This window comes from Panthera onca, chromosome X (genome assembly GCF_046562875.1).
Source record: "Panthera onca isolate mPanOnc1 chromosome X, mPanOnc1 haplotype 2, whole genome shotgun sequence".
NCBI classification, from domain to species: domain Eukaryota; kingdom Metazoa; phylum Chordata; class Mammalia; order Carnivora; family Felidae; genus Panthera; species Panthera onca.
Window position 1 is genome coordinate 124,674,466 of NC_138357.1, and position 20,333 is coordinate 124,694,798.

The 20,333-nt window shown below is 40.3% G+C and overlaps 1 long non-coding RNA gene across 5 annotated transcripts in view; it reads right to left on the reverse strand.

The window, feature by feature from the left end:
* Window positions 1-20,333, reverse strand: part of LOC145713964 (uncharacterized) — a 522,867-nt gene that overhangs the window by 273,037 nt on the left and 229,497 nt on the right. For all 5 annotated transcript variants that reach the window (XR_014136744.1, XR_014136746.1, XR_014136747.1 and 2 more), the window contains one exon: window positions 6,844-6,914. This is a non-coding gene — a long non-coding RNA (uncharacterized LOC145713964). The remainder of the gene's footprint in view (window positions 1-6,843; window positions 6,915-20,333) is intronic.

Here is a 20,333-nt window from a genome sequence, read left to right on the forward strand (position 1 = left end):
CACCCTGCCTCCTCAGCCCCACAGAAAACAAACACCAAAGGGCTCCTGTCCTTCTAAGCTGACAGAGTGCCTGGAGGAAATGAACAACCAGGGCCATTTCTGGGATCCCACAGAAAAGGACATCCTTATTCCATCATTCAGGAACTTTCTGATATTCAATCCAACCCTCAAAAGCTCAAACCAACAAGACCTTTTAGTCTGCAAATTGCTCATCTGGACTGAATACCTGGATGGCTTTCACAGTCACTGGGGAAAAGTAGTGGGAAAATGGAACATCATGAAAGTCCCATCATTCACTTTGTACCCCCAACCCTATCTTCTGACAACTCCAAGGCATTAGTCAAAGAGAAGTTAGGCAGAAGACTAGGGAAAGAAAACAAAACAAAACAGGGGCACCTGGCTGGCTCAGTCGGTTAAATGTCCACCTCTTGATTTTGGCTCAGGTCATGATCCCAGGGTCATGGAATGGAGCCCTATGTCAGGCTCTGTGCTGAGAGTGGAGCCTGCTTTGGATTCCTCTCCCTCTGCCCCTCTCCCCCACTTATGCACACTCTCTCTCCAAAATCAATGATAATCAAAAAACTGTACATTAAAGACAGAATTGGGGTGCCTGGGTGGCTCAGTCAGTTAAGCATCCGACTTCAGCTCAGGTCATGATCTCACAGTTTGTGAGTTCGAGCCCTGAGTCAGGCTCTGTGCTGACAGCTCAGAGCCTGGAGCCTACTTGGGATTCTGTGTCTCCCTCTCTCTGACCTTCCCCCATTCATGCTCTGTCTCTGTCTCAAAAATAAATAAATATTTAAAAAAATTTAAAGATAGAACTGATCTCAAAAGAAACATATGATTTAGGGAACAGAATGTCTCTCTCTCTCTTGCGCTCTCTCTCTCTCTCCCTAACACACACACACACACACACTGACCTAGCCCTCGATAATTTTCAAATCATTTTCCATCCATTAACAAAAATTAGACTTATATGAAAAGGCATTAAATAATGAGAAAGCCAGAAAGAATACTTGGAAATTTAAAATATAAGAATGGAAATAATTCCTTGGTAGGACGGTAGTCAAAGAAAGGAAAGTCGCAGAAAATAGAGCGAAAAAATAAACACACCATTTGAGGTATAAGGGATTTAGTTGCTCAATCAAGAGCTTCTATCATACCAGACCAGCTTATAGAAAGAAAAAAAACAAAAGGGAGTAACTTATTTTTAAAATATAATATCATTAAACTCATGATTTTGGGTCAAAGGTAGCATGAATGCATGAGAACTCAAATCCTTGTGAAGTTTCAGGACATCAACAAGAAATAAACTTCACAGAGAGTAGAATATATAATCAGGAGAGATGATGTACAAATGAATGAGATTAAGATTGGCTTTAGACATTTCACATGTGAGTGTGGTTGTAGAAAGGCAGCATCTCAGGGTCCTTAGGAAAAATGATACAAACCAAGTCAAACTATTAATCAAGCCTGACGAAGCAAAGCATAAATATAGTCAGGCTTCATGAAATTTATGTCCTATACAGTCTCCTTGGTGACATAACTTGAAGATATAGTTCAGGAAAACAAGTATTACATATAAAGAAGAGAATGTCTGGGTGAGAAAAATGGGTGAACTAACCCAGGAGGGAGGAAAGAGAGGAAAAGAAGGGAAGGGAAGGGAAGGGAAGGGAAGGGAAGGGAAGGGAAGGAAGGGTAGGGAGGGAAGGAAGGGAAGGAAGGCAAGGGTAGGGAGGGAAGGAAGGCAAGGGTAGGGAGGGAAGGAAGGCAAGGGTAGGGAGGGAAGGAAGGGAAGGAAGGAAACAACATCCGAGAAGCCATCCTGGAAGCAAACCATCCAAATTAGGACTCAAAATTCATGGACCTTTAAGGGAAACAACAACTAAAATAAAAATGGAACGGACTGCATAAAAGTCATAACATGACTGAAGGCGGTAAGTAACTGAGTAAGTTATGTGAGCAAGCATGTGCTCACAATGTTTATGGGACTGATGGCACAGGGTGTGTGCCCAACTGAGGACTTGTACCGGCTAAGTCCAGGGTTGCCGTGCTACGGGTTTTACAGGTCTGTCATGTCTGGATACACCATCATGGTCAACTCACAGCTCCCTTCCTCTTCTCTGGTTTTGTACATTAATTTACTGCCTTCATCACTGGCTACATTCATGAAAACTAGATGAAGGCAACAGAGACAGGATGCTCCTCTTAGTATTTGTTTTCAGGCATAATATTACAATGTCTTAGGCTTGTGAGTATTTACACATTCCTGGATTATTACAAAGCAGAAGGATGGTTTCTTACTCTTACAAAAATTTCCCTTCATCACAGCTCCAAACCACATATTGGCCACTTTATAAGAAACAAAAATCAACCAGTTGACATCCTTAGTTGCAAGCCAACATGGAGCCTTCGGCAGGACCACAGCCACCTTTTATTAATTTAAAGTGGGGGTGCCTGCAACATTTTCTCCAGACTATAATGTGAGTCGCCACTCGGGGAAAATGCTCATTTCCAATGCACTGTGAGTGTTCTCAGAGTGAACTGTGCAGAGGGATTTCTAAAATGTACTGGAAAGTAACTGCATATTTCTACCTTATAGCTCCAAAAGGTCTTGCTAATGGAAGAGAAGAGAGAAAAACAATAGGGATGGAACCCCATCCTGTTTATGACTCAAGACAACAGTCTGGGCTCTGAATGCACATTCAAATCAACTTTAAAAAATGACCTTTAAGAAACAGAGAGGCATTTCCCACAACCTTCCTACCCCTGGCCGCCCGAGTGAGAGCCCACACAAGCCTTTTTACAAGTAAGTCTCTTGTGGACCTTAATGTGCAAGAGGCTAGAGAAAACAACGACTTGAAGAAACAAAGCTACGGACACGGGACACATGCAATATATTGTCCAATGGACAGAAAGATCTTCTGGCCTAGGGCCATCATACGTATAACACTAGTATTGACCTATGCCGTCTACCGCCTGCAGCCAAAGGCTGGCCCCAATGTTTGATGTCTTGCCTTTAACATGCCACATACTCCATAAAGGTCACAGAAACAACTAAGTCCATCTCTAAAATCTACCCTTGAAATGGACCCACAATCACATAATGGGCATATCGGGCCTATTTACAAATTGCAAACTTTCCATCTCCCTAAGAACACAGTAAAGCTGAAATGAGGCGCACAAATTAATGTTGTTAAAACCGAGCTGTATTATAGTGGCTTAAAAATATTTCATTCAGTTAAAAACTCATGGACCCCTTTTGAACTTGTTTTCCCAATCAACTGGCCATTCTCTTCCATCAGTACAGCTGAACGAGCACCACAGATCAGTAAAGTTGATTTCCAAATAGAAGACCTTGTGAAAATACAGTATCTCCTCCAAAGGCTTAATGTTTTCCTGGATTTTGGAACACTGTTCTCCATGCTAAAATCAGTTTTAATACTGCTGCATTTTCTCCAAGTTTCAGGGCGTGCTGCTCATTTAATTGGGTGAGTTTGCCTCTCCCTCTCATTATTGGCATAGTTTCAGATCATCTGAATCTTCAAACATCTAATTAGCTCTTGATCCCAGTCTCATACATGCACATTAATAATAATACAATTACAGCGAGCATGCCATATTACTTGAAAAGATCAAGGGAGTTCTTCTTGCATATTTTTCTATTTCCTCCTTGCTCCTTCCCACTGGAAAGCATTAATAAAATATTATTTTGTACAATCTACTTAAACATTTTTAAGTCAGTGACTGATTTAATGTTAATGAGTCATGCTCACATCATCTTATCTGAGGCTTTCTAGAGTCTGAAATTTACCAGCCAATCTCAATTCTGTTAATCTTAGATGTCTGAGAATCATGGTTGCAGAGATCGCAAGGTTGAGCAACACTGTTCATAATATTCAAGTGATAAATCTTCCTTTGCAATTTCTATGGCATTTTATTTCTCTTCCCTTAGTTTCCAATTTGCATTTAATTCTTTAGAAAGATGACAGTAATATGCATCCACCCAAAAGACACTGCCAAAAACACAAAAATCAGTTCTCATGAGCATCCTGAGGCAGAAAAGTTTCTTTTTCTTACTTGCAAGTTAAAACCATAAACATTGGTGTACTTTTACACATTTAGTTAGGAGGATATGTAATTATTCATTTGACTGCGGACATGAGTTTTCATAGCTTTGTAACGCCACAAAGTGCTAACTTCTCTGTATCTTTTCAAAACAAAATGACTCTGTGAAAAGGGCACACTGCATCAGATACATTAAAATAGAAAACAGTCTCAGCGGACCATGAAAAGGATTACAGACTACTCACATATTTTAAAAGTCAAATTAGTGACCATTTATGTGTGATACTGCACTATGCACACGTCTCTAATATATATTTTTCCTTACATTCCCACAAGAAAATAAACCAAGAGTAACAACAAGGAAAACCAATTACAATGCTTGCCCTTATATTTTCTGCACCTAAGACATTAGTTGACGCACTAGAGGTCAGTGGGAAAGCCAATGTTAGGTTGCTCCAAGAAGCACGCATCGGTCTGACCACACAAGGTGAAAACAGGAGCCTGTGTGCTCAAGCCTGTGCATTTATAAAGGATAGAAGAGAGTGTTAACAGACTCTGAAAATGTCAAGGGCATGGATAATTTTCTGATTCTTCTCTTCTTCTGTACTTCATTATCACGTGTGACTTTCAATGAAAAACATTTATTATTTTTTTTCCCAAAAGCGTCAGGTTAGGGGGTCGGGGGTTGAATAGGGAAGCAGAGAGTATTCCTAAGGCAGTGAAACTGGTCTGTTTGACATCATAATGGGCCATACGTGTCACTGTGCATTTGTCCAAAACCACCGAATGTACAGCACCAAGAGTGAACTCTATGGTAAGCTGTGGATGTTGGGGGGAGTATGATGCATCTTCAGTAAAAAATGTACCATTCTGGTAAGTGATGCTGATAACTGGGGAGACTGTGTACGTGTGAGGGGCAGGGGGTATATGAGAAACCTCTGTACCTCCCTCCCAATTTTGTTAGGAACCTAAAACTTCCCGAAAAAAAATAAAATCTTTAAAAAAAAAGAATCACCGGGAATGGTGTTTCTGAGTTGAAATAGCATATAGTCACATGCAGCACATCAGCATCACCCATGCTCTTGAACTCCTGAACGTGGCTCCTAAAAGTGCCATGTTCTCGAAACTGTCATTACACATGGCTGACCTCAGTGTCTCAGAACAGAAGCAGTACGATGCCCCCCAAACATTACAGTATCTCCAGTTTTCTTCAAACGCAAGGAGAGAATCCCCAAATATCTCTTCAGATTCTCTGTGGTTTAAATGCCTTTTTTTTCTGTATTCTGAATGTCCAGGATGCAATATTATACGTTCACATGTTTAGAGAAATGGGGTGCCAGCTAGGGATTCTCATGGGCCATCTAAGTCGGATACATATTCATGACAATATTATCTGGTGTTTTAATCAATTAATAGGATAGATAGTCTCTTTATCCATTACTTTTTTTTTTTTAATGTAATGTAGTAACTACTTGATTCATCTAAGAAGGACAAAACGAGAGAGACAATTAGAGGAATCAAACTCAGAGCAAAGTTCAGGTATAAATGTAGGCCCAATACATAAACCAGTATGTTACGAAGAGATGTATCCCAGGTGGATGTTAGGAAAGTAAAATATCATAATGCTTTGGAAAACAATATTGGAAGACCCATAAAGAAAATATTACACATCATTCATCGAGCACTTGCTGTATTTTACCACTGGACAGAATATTTTATTTGCAAACTGTCCTAATAACATTCCTGTTAGAAACGCGTGACTACACTCATTTCCTAATAAGAAAAGGGAAGTTCCAAAGGTTCAGTAGCTTGCTGAAGTGCTGTGACTATACAGGGACAAGGTGGAACTCGCCCAGAGGCCTCTCCTTGTCTATTGACTCCTCTGTCTTTTGCACAACATTTTATTCATTCTCGAAATATTAATCACAATAACCTTCTTCCTGAACCTTTGCCAAAAGGAAACTGTTTTAACAAATCAAGTTACGTGTCAGGAAACATTCATAGCAGTAAGAACTGTCAAGGGCCCACAAAAGAGATTAGTAGATGAGGTTTTGCTATTTCCATGGAAAGACAACCATTAACTTACAATTTACACATTTGGTGTTATGGAAAATGACGCTGATAAAGTATTAAAATAAGAGGGGTTCCTGGGTGGCTCACTTGGTTAAGTGTCTGACTCTTGATTTCAGCTCAGATCATGATCTCACGATCCGTGGGTTCAAGCCCTGCGCCGGGCTCTGTGCTGACAGCTCAGGGCCTGGAGCCTGCTTCAGAATCTGTGTGTCCCTCTCTCTCCCCCTCCTCTGTCCGCTTGCTCTCTCTCTCTCTCTCTCTCTCTCTCAAAAATAAATAAAAATAAATAAATAAATAAATAAATAAACTTTAAAAAAAGTGCTAAATAAGAAACCAGACTAAAACACTTTATGAAGACTACAATTTCTAACACATAAAACATAATTCTAAGATATTTAAAAGACATTTAAAAGTGTGTTTTAAGCAGGTTCGGATTCGAATGTTTTTAAATATTCTATAGATTTTGACACTGAAAAATATTAGTGTGAGTTGGGTATAATTTGAACTTAATGAAAATCTTTAAAGAATCTAATTTAGATGTGATTAACAAAACAGACCCATGAAAAACCCCGCAGTCTTATAATGGAAGAAGGAACATGAGGGTATTAATATACCTTTGGCCGTTTAACAATACCTTTCACCATAAACAGCCCTGTGTTTCGGGATAGTTGCTGTAACCTCTCTGAATATTAGTTTCCTTACCTGAAAAAGCTGGGTTTGGAGATCATGTCTTCACTTGCCTTCGGTGGCAATATTCTACAGCTGTATAAATCCTAGGAAGAAAACATATAAGAAGCATAGTCATTGGCATGGCACTATTCATAATAATAAGAGAACAGTTTTGGAAAGGTTGAGTGAGATAATCCAAAACACTGAACTTGGAAACAGCTGTGGATAAATGACATGTCCCTGTATAGACTTCTAAGAGGCATCAGCAAGGCTGACAAGGCAGATACACACAGCAGGTTAAACAGGTGGTCATCGGGACTACAATACATCAGATACTGATGTATTCACATCAAAGGTTCCTTCCGAGGGGACTGCGTATGATGGTATTGGGCTCCCGGGCGTACCCAGAAGAGATGGGGCTCCCTGTGGTTCGTGCTGGCAGACCGGGGTATGTGATGACAGGGAGGTACAGGTGCAGCTGGCCGGAAGATTAGGAATGATCACAGCACTGGACACAACACTGCACCTTGCTTGAGTCTCTCCCCCACACCGTAGAATATTCCACGCCTAATACCTCACCCACAACTGAAGGTCACGGCTCTCACCTTATCCACATAAGCTCAACTTCTGAATCTACTTAGTCAGAAGGTTCCTGCTGTCTAATTGACACACAGAAGGCAGGTTTTTACGTCCTCCCGTGCTTATTATCAGACTGATAAGATTCATCCATGGTATGCGTCCCTTTAAGGTGTTTGCTATAATTATCCATGGCATATAACCATGAATATAAGATCATTTATTTTTCTACTGATGGGTATTTGGAAAGTTTCCAGTTTGGGGCTGGGAATAAAGGTTCAAATGGAAAATTCAACTTCCTGTGTGTATATATTCCTTGATTTAACGAAGCAAGCAAAGTGAGGCCCCAAAGTGAGGCCTGAAATGGAGGATGTGGGTGCAGTCATCCAGGACGAATTTTTCAAGGTGTCTGTGCTATCCCGAACCCATATTTTTGCCAGGAGTTACAAATTCAACTACTTTAGAAGAGGGCTGGGGAACAGCCTGGGCTGCTGTGTTCCAGGTACAAATACTAAGTTCAAGGATGCCAGTCAAATCCGGGATGCTCCAACGACACAGTTACAGCACGTGATGCACCGAACTGATAGATATGCAGCTACATTCTCTTCTGAACACGGTTTCATAATCTTCCCATCGGCCACTATCACAACTCACAAGACACTTCAAAGACATTTATAGGACTCTATGCCTCTGTAGACTGTGCGTGATGCTAATATTGCAGCTTCTACGAGTATCGTTTCACTGGCCATGCATCCTACTGAATTAACTGTGCTCTTTTGTATCCTGGACGAGGGCTAACTCCTGTTCCTTACCTGGCTAGACAGTGTACGAAGCTCAGACTACGTGGCATCCATACCTCACAGCTAATATGAGGAAAATTCTACAGACTCTAGAATGATCAAAAACAATCCCAACATCCTGATCATACTTCTGGACCTACATGAAAGAATGTGCTTGACATATTTCTCCACAGAAGCCAAGAAGAAAAGCAATTTCAGAATTTGGGGTTTGTGCACTGGCCCGGTTGTAAATTTCTTTTTAAGTGATTGAATTTCATCTTGTCTGAACACTGAAATAACAGGAAATAACCAAGAGACCAAGAGATGAATTTATAACGGGATAACTTATATAAGTTTTACATAAACACTTTCAAAGCTGGCCGGAAGATTCAGAATGATCACAGCACTGGACACAACACCGCACCTTGCTTGAGTGTCTCCCCCACACCGTAGAATATTCCACGCCTAATACCTCACCCACAACTGAAGGTCACGGCTCTCACCTTATCCACATAAGCTCAACTTCTGAATCTACTTAGTCAGAAGGTTATTCAATATTCAAGAGCATAGTATGATTTTCAAATGTCTCCAATTATATTTGAAAACCAAATAGGTATTGTAGCTTAGTAGCATAAAACTGCAAAAAATAAGTCTATGATAGTACATATCCTTAATTCCAATTTTTTCCCCCAATTTGCCTTCTTAGGAACACTGATTAGAATATTCCAACAAAGACCATCATTTCCAAAAATGTAAAGCGATTACTATGGGCAACCTCTTTAATTCAGTTCAATTATTTATTATATTATATTCATTTTATCTATATTCAGGATGCCACTAGGAAAATTCCCATTTTCACCCTGTCTTTCAGCAAATATTTCCCTGAGTACATGGTATACGCCTGCCTCTGGGCTAAGAAAGGTATATATCAAGATGGGGACAGAGATGCACAAAGTTCTTGTTTTGTTTTGTTTTTAATGAAAAACACTTGTAAAGATTTAATCTCTTCTCAGGTTTGCAGATGACAACATGCTTATGGTATTTGTATTTTATTAAGACCTTCAAATCCTTTCTTTATCCCCAAAAGCCTTGAAGTATCTTTATGCAACAGTTTGAAGTTCACATTCATTGTCTTTATAAGTGAAGGGCATGGTGACTTTCTATCTTTGATGTAACATTGACTTTTCTTATTTTCCATCTTTAGAGTCTGTTTTTTAGTGTGGTTTTCAGCTGACTAGTCTATAGAGAATTTACTAAGTTATCAATCATTTCCCTGTTTGAGTGGTCTCTTCAACTTATCCAAATACCAGAAAAACTCCCTTACTGGTGTTGGATTAATACTGATCCTCCTGTCGTAGCCATTAGGAACTTCAAATAATTTAATTTGAAAAAACAAGTCACACGAATTGACAAGAAGTGTGCACAATTTATTTCCTGATGTACTCATGCCTGAAAACTGTAAGGCAAGATATTCTTTTCCAAATGCCAATTATTCATATTTTTGTAGACAGCTTTCTTTTTTTAGCCCCTGAGAATGACAGTTTTGTAGGACTTTGAAGGTCCTAATTCCTAAAACTGCTCAAACACAGCTGGGTGCCCATGTAATACGGATGTAACGGGAGCCCCCAAACAGGCCACAAATTCAATCTAGAAAATTTCCCAACACCCCTTCCAATGCTCCTATACCCTGAGGTTCTGTGAGTCAAAGGATCAGTGTTTTTGCTTGATTTATATTTTGAATCCTCCTTGGGGACTAAAACTCTTTTATGTCCGAGGATCCATAAACACAGAAGTGAGACCTTGGCGAATGACACAGTATGCTGATGAAATTTAACTGAGACAGAACTACAATCTGGATACTTACCATATATCTATACAAGCATATTTATTTATGGGACTAATAATTTCCCACGTTTTTAAAGTAGGTTCCAAGCCCAATGTGGGGCTTGAACTCATGACCCTGAGATCAAGAGTTGCATGCTCAACTGACAGAGACAGCCAATCGCCCCTATTTTGGGTTATTAAAAAAAAAGTTTTTAACGTTTACTTTTGAGGGATAGAGAGAGATAGGGCACAAGTGGGGGGGGGGAGAGGGGGAGAGGGGGAGGGGGAGAGAGAGAGAGAGAGAGAGAGAGACAGAATCTGAAGCAGATCCCAGGCTCTGAGCTGTCATGAGCCTCGAACCCACAGACTACAAGACCATGACCTGAGCCAAAGTGGTACACTTAATGACTGAGCCACCCAGACACCCCGGTTATTTTTTAATGATGATCCTGCTTAGGTGGAAAATGTTGGATTTTTAACTTTTGCAAATGCTAAAAAGTCAGAGGCAACAACATGATGTTTAGTGCATCCTTTTTGTTATTTCTTGTAATTTGTTACTGAAATATTTCAATGTTATAAGGAATAACTTTATTATTTCTTATGCAATAAATTGTAGCTGGCCAGGGCACAGGAAGAGGAGAACAAATCAGCAGTCAGCACTTTGGCTGCAGAAGATGTTAAGAAAATTCATGGTTCCCACATTCCAGAATTTTCTTCCAAAAACCAACTAAAAGGGATGTTTAAAACTAACTGATTTCAATAATTAAATATAAAAGTTGGATGGATGGGATATATTTAATACACTTACTACACATTTTTGTTAGTGAGTGATTCTACAATGTAGGCTTCATGTTTCTTCTTTACAAAATTCACCCAAGGGTTCTAAACAATTCTGCAAGCAAAGTTTATTCATTCAATCAACAACAGTTGTTCAGTACCTATTAGGTGTTACACAGTGGGGATACAGAAATTTAAAAAACAAAATTAATGTTTACTTTTGAGAGAGAGAGAGAGAGAGAGAGAGAGAGACAGAGAGACACAGTACAAGTCAGGGAGGGGAAGAGAGAGGGAGACAGACAATCAGAAGCAGGCTCCAGGGTCTAAGCTGTCAGCACAGAACCTGATGCAGAGCCTGAACTCACAAACCGTGAGATCATGACCTGAGCCAAAGTTGGACGCTTAACCGACTGAGCCACCCAGGCACCCCCAGAAATTTTTTAAAACATGAGTATGTCAGGCCTACACAGATCACTGCGATCTCGACAGATCTGCTATCCACCCACCTATCTTTATCTGCCTGTTTGCCTGCCTACCTACCTAGCTACATATAAAGTGAGAGAATTATAAAGGCACAGAAGGAAGTCACTTCTTCTCTATGGGGAGTCATGTTAGGCTCAGCACACTATTGATACGTATGCTTTTCCTGCCCGAAGAAAAAGACTCATTTCTCAGAGGAACAGCATCTGTTGCAAACTTACAAACCGATATGGTGGTGCCTGAGATTAATATTACATAATTGGGTTGGGATTATAGTCAACGTAAGTATTGCCTTTTCACTGTATGTTACAATCTATCTTAACACTCGGGAATTTATTAAAATGATGATTTTATTATCGCTGATGATTCTGTGGGTGAGCTGGGCTCACCTAATATTATCTGAAAGAGCGTGACTGGATTGGACATTTATGATGGTTTAGTTATATTTCTGGCAGCCTGTCACAGATCCTTACAAGACTGATCTCTGCAGGCATGTCCACACATCTGGGATTCCCATATAGCCTCAGAGCCTCTTCCTGAGTGAGTCTCAAGGTCTCCCTGTGGTCTCGTCAGCAGGCAAGCTGGACTTCTTGCAGAGTGGCTCAAGGATTGTGAAATCACAAAAGTAAAGGCTTCCACACCTCCCTGAGACTCAGGCACGGAGGGCCACAGCATCACGTGACCAATAAAGTCAGGGAGACAGCCCAAATTCAAGGAGCAGGGGGCCCCACAAGAGCATGCATACAAGATGCGGTTCAGTGGGAGCTGTCTGGAGACTTGTGACCAGCATCCAATACCTGGTTTCCAAACATTCACTTCTCTTGCAAGATGCCGAAACCTGACGCCATTCCAGCATCAGGGTCAGGCTTAAATTAGAAGACTGCGTCTCCTAAATCATCTCCTGGTGCAGGTGGCTTTACTTGGATGTAGCTCCTCTTGATCTGAAGATGCAAGGCAAAGAGGTAACGGATCGGCCTCTACAAGCATGAGACAGAGGCCTCCTAGACTCCTCCCAGGTAGAAACCTATAGCCACGAGACAGAGGCCTCCTCTACTCGGTCGCTACTTCCCCGAGTATGGAAGGCTGTGAGGGAACAAGGCCCTCACGCTGTCAGCCGTTCCTCCCAGCTGAGAGGTGTTGTGAGGCCCTATCTTAACCACTGCAGGATTCCTAGCCCGGGGCCAGACTACAATGCAGTTGATTTCATGTCATCCGAGACTGACTTCTGGTACTGTGCTGGAGTTGATCTTTTCCCCAGGCTTTTAACTCACTTTGGGAATTACTTTCTCACTAAACAGGCCGGTGTTAGGACACACGTTTGTTTTCCAAGGCTGTGCTTCTCAGACTCTATAATTTCTCTAAATACTGTCTCCAGATTGACTTGCTTTTTCTACATCAATGCCTTACCACACGCAGCTAGGAGGGGCCAGGTGACATCACCAGCAATTTGCACGATGATGTCTGTTCCAGTGCAACAACTTATTAGGTACATTTTCTCACTTCCAAAATTACCAGAAACAACAAGTTTACCAATATTTTGTGAATGCACAACACTGTCACATTTTTTTTTTCCAGCATCTTACGGTACTTTCCTTCAGACTTTAAAGCTTCCTACATTTTCAAAAGTCCTTGGTTTACTGTTCCGTCTTAACCATGTTTGTGATGGCTTGGCCCTGTGCTAAGATGTTACTTTTACTGCGATGCCACGAACAAATGCTTCTCAACAGTTCCCCTTGTTTTTGCTATAGAATGTGATGTAAACACACAGGGGTTCAGCTGTCCCGAACCCCTGGATTTGAGGAGGGTTGGTTTGGACTCTTCTGGGGACGTGCCATTCTTTGCCTGGCAGAATTCGGCTCTTCTGACTTTTCTGTAAGGGATCGATTTACCCCAGGAAGACACTACATTCAGGCATCTGGCTGATCTCTGACTTCAGGTTAAAACCTGAAGCCTTTACATCCATCACAGAGTCTGCTGGGTTCTCCTTCCAGCCAAGCTCAGTGGTGCCACTCAAGCCATGCTTACAGACCTCGCAGAAAATGAAAAAGTGAGTGAGTTGGAATCTGGTGTTCCAGCTTTCAGTCTCCAAGGATGGGGAGGCAGATGTCACGTGGGCTCTCTGGGCAGCCCACCTCACTTAGAAGATCTTGAATGATTTTATTTCTCTCTAACTTCTTTCCCTTATGTTTTTGGTATTTTTTTTTTAAAAATTTATTCAGTTTTGAGAGAGAAAGAGAGACAGAGAGCAAGTGGGAGAGGGGCACAGAGAAAAATAGACATAGAATTCAAAGCAGGCTCAAGGCTCTGAGCTGTCAGCACAGAGCCTGGCATGGGGCTCGAACTCACGAACCATGAGATCATGACCTGAGCTGAAGTCAGGTCTGACTGAGCCACCCAGGCGCCCATGTTCCTGATATTTAGAAAAGCAAAGGATAGAAAAGAAATACAGTGGTGTTCCTGTTCCATTTTCTCATCATACTGTGTACTCTACTGGTCTTCTCACGTCTTTGATGGCAACACGGATCTTCAAAGGGATTCATTCCTTGGAAAAATTCCTCCAGTCCATCCTGGGCCAAATTCTTTGTCTATCCTAATGCCACCTCTCACAAGTTGAGAGTAACTGTCAACCATCTCACAGGGTCACATTTACTAACCTCTCTCCTTCTAGAGATTCAAAGGAGAAAGGAACGTGAGAAGCTACATGAACAGGCACCAAGGTAAGGTTGCAGACACTTGGAGATGTCAGGTACATTGCATGCTGGTTGTTAAGTCCTCTCCTTTGCTGGAATGCAGCTGGTGTAGGGGAGCAGGCTGGTCAGTATTTGGTTTGTGTGTTTTCAAATTTTCATCTTGCTTATTCCATCCCTGTTTTCCACTACAAGTTACCTGTTGCAAACACTGGCTTACACAGTCTGAGCATTACTTACTGCATGTTTATGTTGTGCTTAACCAGGTTTCTGAGTTCCCCACATTTCCTGATAATCATCAGCTGAATGCAGGGGTTTGATGAAAATCAGATTTCATTCATTGGGCAAGACCATAGTTAGAATTCAACTATTTTTCATCAGGAGGTACATGTTTTCTGGTTTTTGCCTTTTTTTATGTCATCAGCATTGAGTGTTCAATGCCTATATCCATTAATTCGCTGAGGGCTACAAAATGGTGATGTTCTAATTTGATTGTTTTATTTGTTCATTTAACTGTCCTAACTGTATAATTCTCAGTTAACACTCTGCTGCTTACATACAAAAAGCAAGATATATGTTAGATTTTCAAGGTAACCGGCTACATATCATCTTCACAATGTAACCCACTCGTTTTATTTTTGAATGTCTTTATAAAATCATGGATATAAATATATTGATGGGTTTCAATCCATTGCAAATCTTACCCTAGGTGGAGCTCAAATTGGCTCAGCCTTAGCAGGTATAGGTTCCATCCAGTTGGCCACTGAGTCCTTTTGATGTAACCCTACTAGATTCTGATAACTTTCATTGCTCTGATTTGTCCTCATGTTCTAGTCTCATCTTCGGCAGCCTCTGCCCCTGAACAAGAATCAGTCATTTCTCCAAGAAACTCAAACTTCTGAAAATAGGAAATGCTATATCAAAACTAAAATCTGGGTCCTAGCAATGCCATTGTCACTTTGGTCACTGTTTCTAAGAATTTTCAACATGGTTGAAAAGTACATATGCAACCTGAGAGTTCATACTCATATTTCCAATGCAAATTTAGGAGTGCAAGGTTTTTAATCTCTTGCAGATCACGTCTTTGTTCCACCTTGAGAATATTCATTCTCAAGAACAAAGGATGATAGAATTAAAGTATCTCACCATTATTCAGCCACCCTATTCCACAGTACAAACACAACAGTATCAGTAAAATGGTACTAAGACTGATTATTGCTAAAAACACTTCCATTTTTGGCATATGCTATGCCATTCTCTCTCATTTTCAATCACTACACTACATCCATAGCATCAGAATATATGGCAACTGCATTCATTCTCTTCGCTTTAACCTACGTTTTGTCTTATTTTTACCAGGTACCTATAATTAATGGCTAAGGCTATTCTTATGGTGATGTCTCTAGTTATTTCCGCCGTCCGAAGACTGTTCCCTGGTATGTCCTCAGGAAAAGGTATGGGAATGATGTTCTTGAGTGTTTATAACAGTTTGTGCTATTATAAATTAAATTGTTAATTCTGTTTTAAATTCAATATGGCTTAACTACAAGAAAGCTACTTACATGTCTATGCCTATGTTCTAAAAGGCCACTGTAGGGGCGCCTGGGTGGCGCAGTCGGTTAAGCGTCCGACTTCAGCCAGGTCACGATCTCGCGGTCCGTGAGTTCGAGCCCCGCGTCAGGCTCTGGGCTGATGGCTCGGAGCCTGGAGCCTGTTTCCGATTCTGTGTCTCCCTCTCTCTCTCTGCCCCTCCCCCGTTCATGCTCTGTCTCTCTCTATCCCAAAAATAAATAAAAAACGTTGAAAAAAAAAATTTATAAAAGGCCACTGTATTTACCATGCTTATGTTTTCCACTAGTTATTGTTGTTATTATTATTATTATTATTATTATTAATCATTATTATTTTGGCTTTCCCATCTTCATACAGGGCTAATTTTGATTTCTAAAATTTTAAATAATTGTAGTGGCTAGTTCCTCCACACTGGGATTGATAAGAAAAATGACAGCAGGCACCCTGCTCTCTTTCCCTTTTTAAGTTTCTATTTTAATCCCAGTTAGTTAACAGACACTGTAATATTAGTTTCAGGTGTACAATACAGTGATTCAATACTTCCCTATAACACCCAATACTCATCATGACAAGTGCACTCCTTAATCCCCACCATTATTTAACCCGTCACCCACCCTCCTCCCCTCTGGTAACCATCAGTTTGTTTTCTAGAGTTAAGAGTCTGTTTCCTGGTTTACCTCATTTGTTTTGTTTCTTAAATTGCACAAACGGTTGAAATCATATGGTATTTGTCTTTCTTGACTTATCTCAGCGTGATACCCTCTAGCTCTATCCATGTTGTTGCAAATGGTGAGATTTCGTTATTTTTTATGGCAGAGAAATATTCCATTGTATGTATACCACATTTTCCTTATTTATTCATCAGTCCACGGACACTTGGGCCATTTCCATAAGTTGGCTATTGTAGATAGTGCTGCCATAAACACTGGGATGCATGTACTTCTCTGAACTGTATTTTTGTATTGTTTGGGCAAATACCTACCAGTGCAATTACTGGATTGTAAGGCAGTTCTATTTTTAACTTTTTAAGGAATCTCCACATTGTTTTCCAAAGCGGCTGCATCAGTTTGCATTATCAACAACAGTGCATGAATGTTCCTTTCTCTCCACATCCTTGACAACATCTGTTGTTTCCCGTGTTGTTAATTTTGGCTATTCTGACAGGGGTGCAGTGGTATCTCGATGTGGTTTTGATTTGTATTTCCCTGATGATGAGTGATGATGAGCATTGTTTCATGTATCTGTTAGCCATCTGGATGTCTTCTTTGAAGAAATGTCTGTTCATGTCTTCTGCCCACTTTTAATTGGATTATTCATCCTCTGGGTGTTGAGCTGTGTAAGTTCTTTATGTATTTTGGATACCAACCCTTTACTGGATATATCATTTGCAAATATGTTCTCCCGTTCTGTACGTTGCTTTATAGTTTTGTTGATTTTTCCTTCACTGTGCAGAAGCCTTTTATTTCGATGTAGTCCCAGTAGTTTATGTTTGCTTTTGTTTCCCTTGCCTCAGGAATCATATCTAGAAAAATGTTGCTACAGCTGGTGTCAGAGAAATTACTGCCTGTGCTTTCTTCAAGGATTTTTATGGTTTCAGGTCTCACATTTAAGTCTTTAATCTATTTTAAGTTTATTCTCGTGGAGCACCCTTCTTTCTTATTGACTCTAATGGAATGTCTCTTTAAGCATCAAGATATATTTGGTTGAATTTATTTTTATTACTCTCATTTCTATTTTGCTTAGAACTTTTAATCTGAAATAATTGTTGGATTCTATAAAATTATTTTTGGCACTTCTTGAAGCAGTAAAGTTATTTTTTTCATTTAACTTAATAATGTCATGAATTACATTAATAGATTTCCTAATATTGAATCATTCCAGTATTCCTAAAATAGATGCTATTTCATCATTGGGTATTACTTCTTAATATATGGCTAGTTTAAATGTTCACTTAAAGAAAGTCTGCATTAATATTTATGCAATTGAGATGACATATATGCATATGACCCTCCTATTTTCTGATCTGTCACATTTTAATATCACAGTTAATCTACCTTTATAATATTTAATACAAGTATTCCTTTTTTTTATGGCCTTGGTCAGTTTTAATACCATGGGGATTAATTGTTCCTTTAAAGTTTAATAGCAGAGAAATTTCACCTTCTTTATATTATGGAGATTACCTATGTGATAACCTTCATCTCTCATTTTGTAGGTGGGTGGAAAGAGTGGGGGCATCTTTGACATCTTTTTCCAGTTGAGACCATGAGTACCAGTCTACTAAAATTCCACCAGGGAAAAAAATCATCCTCACAAACATTCTGCTGTTTTCCCTCTCTATGCCAAATTTACATTCTTACTCATCCATTACATTTTACTCTTTCTCCTTCATTCCCTCTCTCTCCTTTTCTCCCTTTCTCTCCTCTCTCTTCTCCTCACCTAGGCTAGTACATACAGTCTTTTCTCTAGAGATCCTGCAGAGTACAGCATGTCTTAAGAAACAGACCCAACAAGTAACTATCAAGTTTGTTTCCAGACCACAAGGCCGGTTCCAAGACAGCAAATGTAGAACTTGTCCTCATCTGCAACCTTCTACTAATCCTTGGCTTATCTTAAATTGCACCTTGGCTTATCTTAAATTACCTTATCTTATCTTATCTTAAATTGCACCAAGAAACTCATGGGAATGAAGGTGAGAAGATCGCTGAAGCCAGCATGGCCATCTCATCAGGGAACAAGATAATGGGAAGCAAGCTCCCGAGCAGAATGATGAGAACAAGAAAGAAGTCTGTGCCCAGAGTCTGGATTCCCTGAAGTACTTACTTTGTTCAGCTAGCTCAGGGGTCCCGAACAAGCTGGATTGGTATCGACCCAGTGCTATTGGTTAGACAGTCCTTCCCACATCTGTGGAACCAGATCCAGGACTTACTCTGTGGTGAGGTGCCCCCACCATGGGCCAGATGAAGGCAAATTGAGCCAAATCGAATGCTGTGATCATAGGGAAACTTCATAACCTCCAGGCTCTTAGAATTAGGCCAAATTACTTGTCACTGAAAGGGACTTTAGTTCCAGAACAGGTGGACAGCAGATAAGCCTTCAAAGTCATCTGAATGTATCCCTGTAATGTCCCACAAACACTCCCCTGCTTTATGTTCTGGTTTTATGTGTTCTGTTCCCCATGTCAAGGACCTTCTCTCTTAAGAAGACTGGGGTCGGGGCGCCTGGGTGGCTCAGTTGGTTAAGCGGCCGACTTCGGCTCAGGTCATGATCTCGTGGTCCGTGAGTTCCAGCCCCGCATCGGGCTCTGTGCTGACAGCTCAGAGCCTGGAGCCTGTTTCAGGTTCTGTGTCTCCCTCTCTCTGACCCTCCCCCGTTCATGCTCTGTCTCTCTCTGTCTCAAAAGTAAATAACCGTTAAAAAAAAAAAAAAAAAAAGAAGACTGGGGTCAACTGGAACAATGACAGTGTTGGCAGATTTAAGTTGCACACATGGCCAGTTTGTTCGAATAAACCATATAAGTATTTACTTATATATCTCACCCATTTTCCTATCTTACAACTACTCGTTGTTTTTAGCTGTATTAATTTTTCTTTCCTCCTATTTTTAGGGTTGTCTAGTTAAATGACTGTAAGGTTTGTATGGTCCTTTACTGGGTTTGAAATGAAAACAAGAGATAATTTGAATTTTCTTCTAAGGACATGCTGGACTGGACCGTCTGCGTGTGATGGGCTGGAGGTGGCTCATGCTGACCTGTTACATTTCCAGGAATTCAGGAAGCCGCTGTTCAATGCTGTCATTATTAAAAATTAAATTATATAAACTTACAAAGTCATCCTGAAACCATAGTGACACATATCTAACCCTGCAATTCTCCTTTCCCCCTATTTTTCCACTACATATGACCTCTGCCTCTGAGGTTACTTATGACCATGACAGTGATGTCACACAGTGGTATCTACTGCAGGTCTGTCCCCATTTCTGTGTGTAGTGACCAAGCCGCAGCTTGGAATTGGCCACAGTGGGGGTAATCACACCACAGAGGTCAGCAAGACCTGCACACCAGGACTTAAACTGGTTGTTTTGTTGATTTTCTTCAGACTTAAGAAAATGTTGGGGAAAATGGTAACAATGCAGACTGACCATAAAAGAGTGCTGAGACTCTAGCGATTGCATTGTGATTAGTATGATACATTTCCATGCTTTTAGCTCCAGAATAACCTCATTTACGTGGGGCCTCATCTCCACAACTCAATAACTCATGTGGATTGTACTAAACAACTGACTGCAGTCAAGGCTGCAGACTGAGTTTCAATGCACATGGTAATATATTTTCAATCTGCTGTTCGCTACCTTCATAAACATCTATTACAGCTATGACGGTCTCCTTAAAAACGAAGGAACCTGATCTAAAGTTCAGTTAAATTCAATCTAAGCTTTTAAAAGCTAGAAATCAATCACTGAAAAAGTCAAAAGAAAAAGCTAGTATATGAACGAGCAAATACTCCATTACATCCATTCCCATTTATTCCATATATATATGTATATATATGTGTATACGTATATGTATACATATACACACATACATATAAACACAGATTTCCTACTTTGTGATATATACATGTATGTGTATATGTGAATACATGTAAGTATACATAGGCATCCATATTTATATCACATATTTAATTGTTACCCTTTTCTCTTTAGATTTATTCCCTCAGACCTTAGTAAGTGAAAAGCAGAAATACTTTACAAGTTCCTGGAAACAGTAACCCCAAAACCTATCTTCGAGTTACAGTAGAGTAGCAGAAAGCCAAACACACAAAAAACA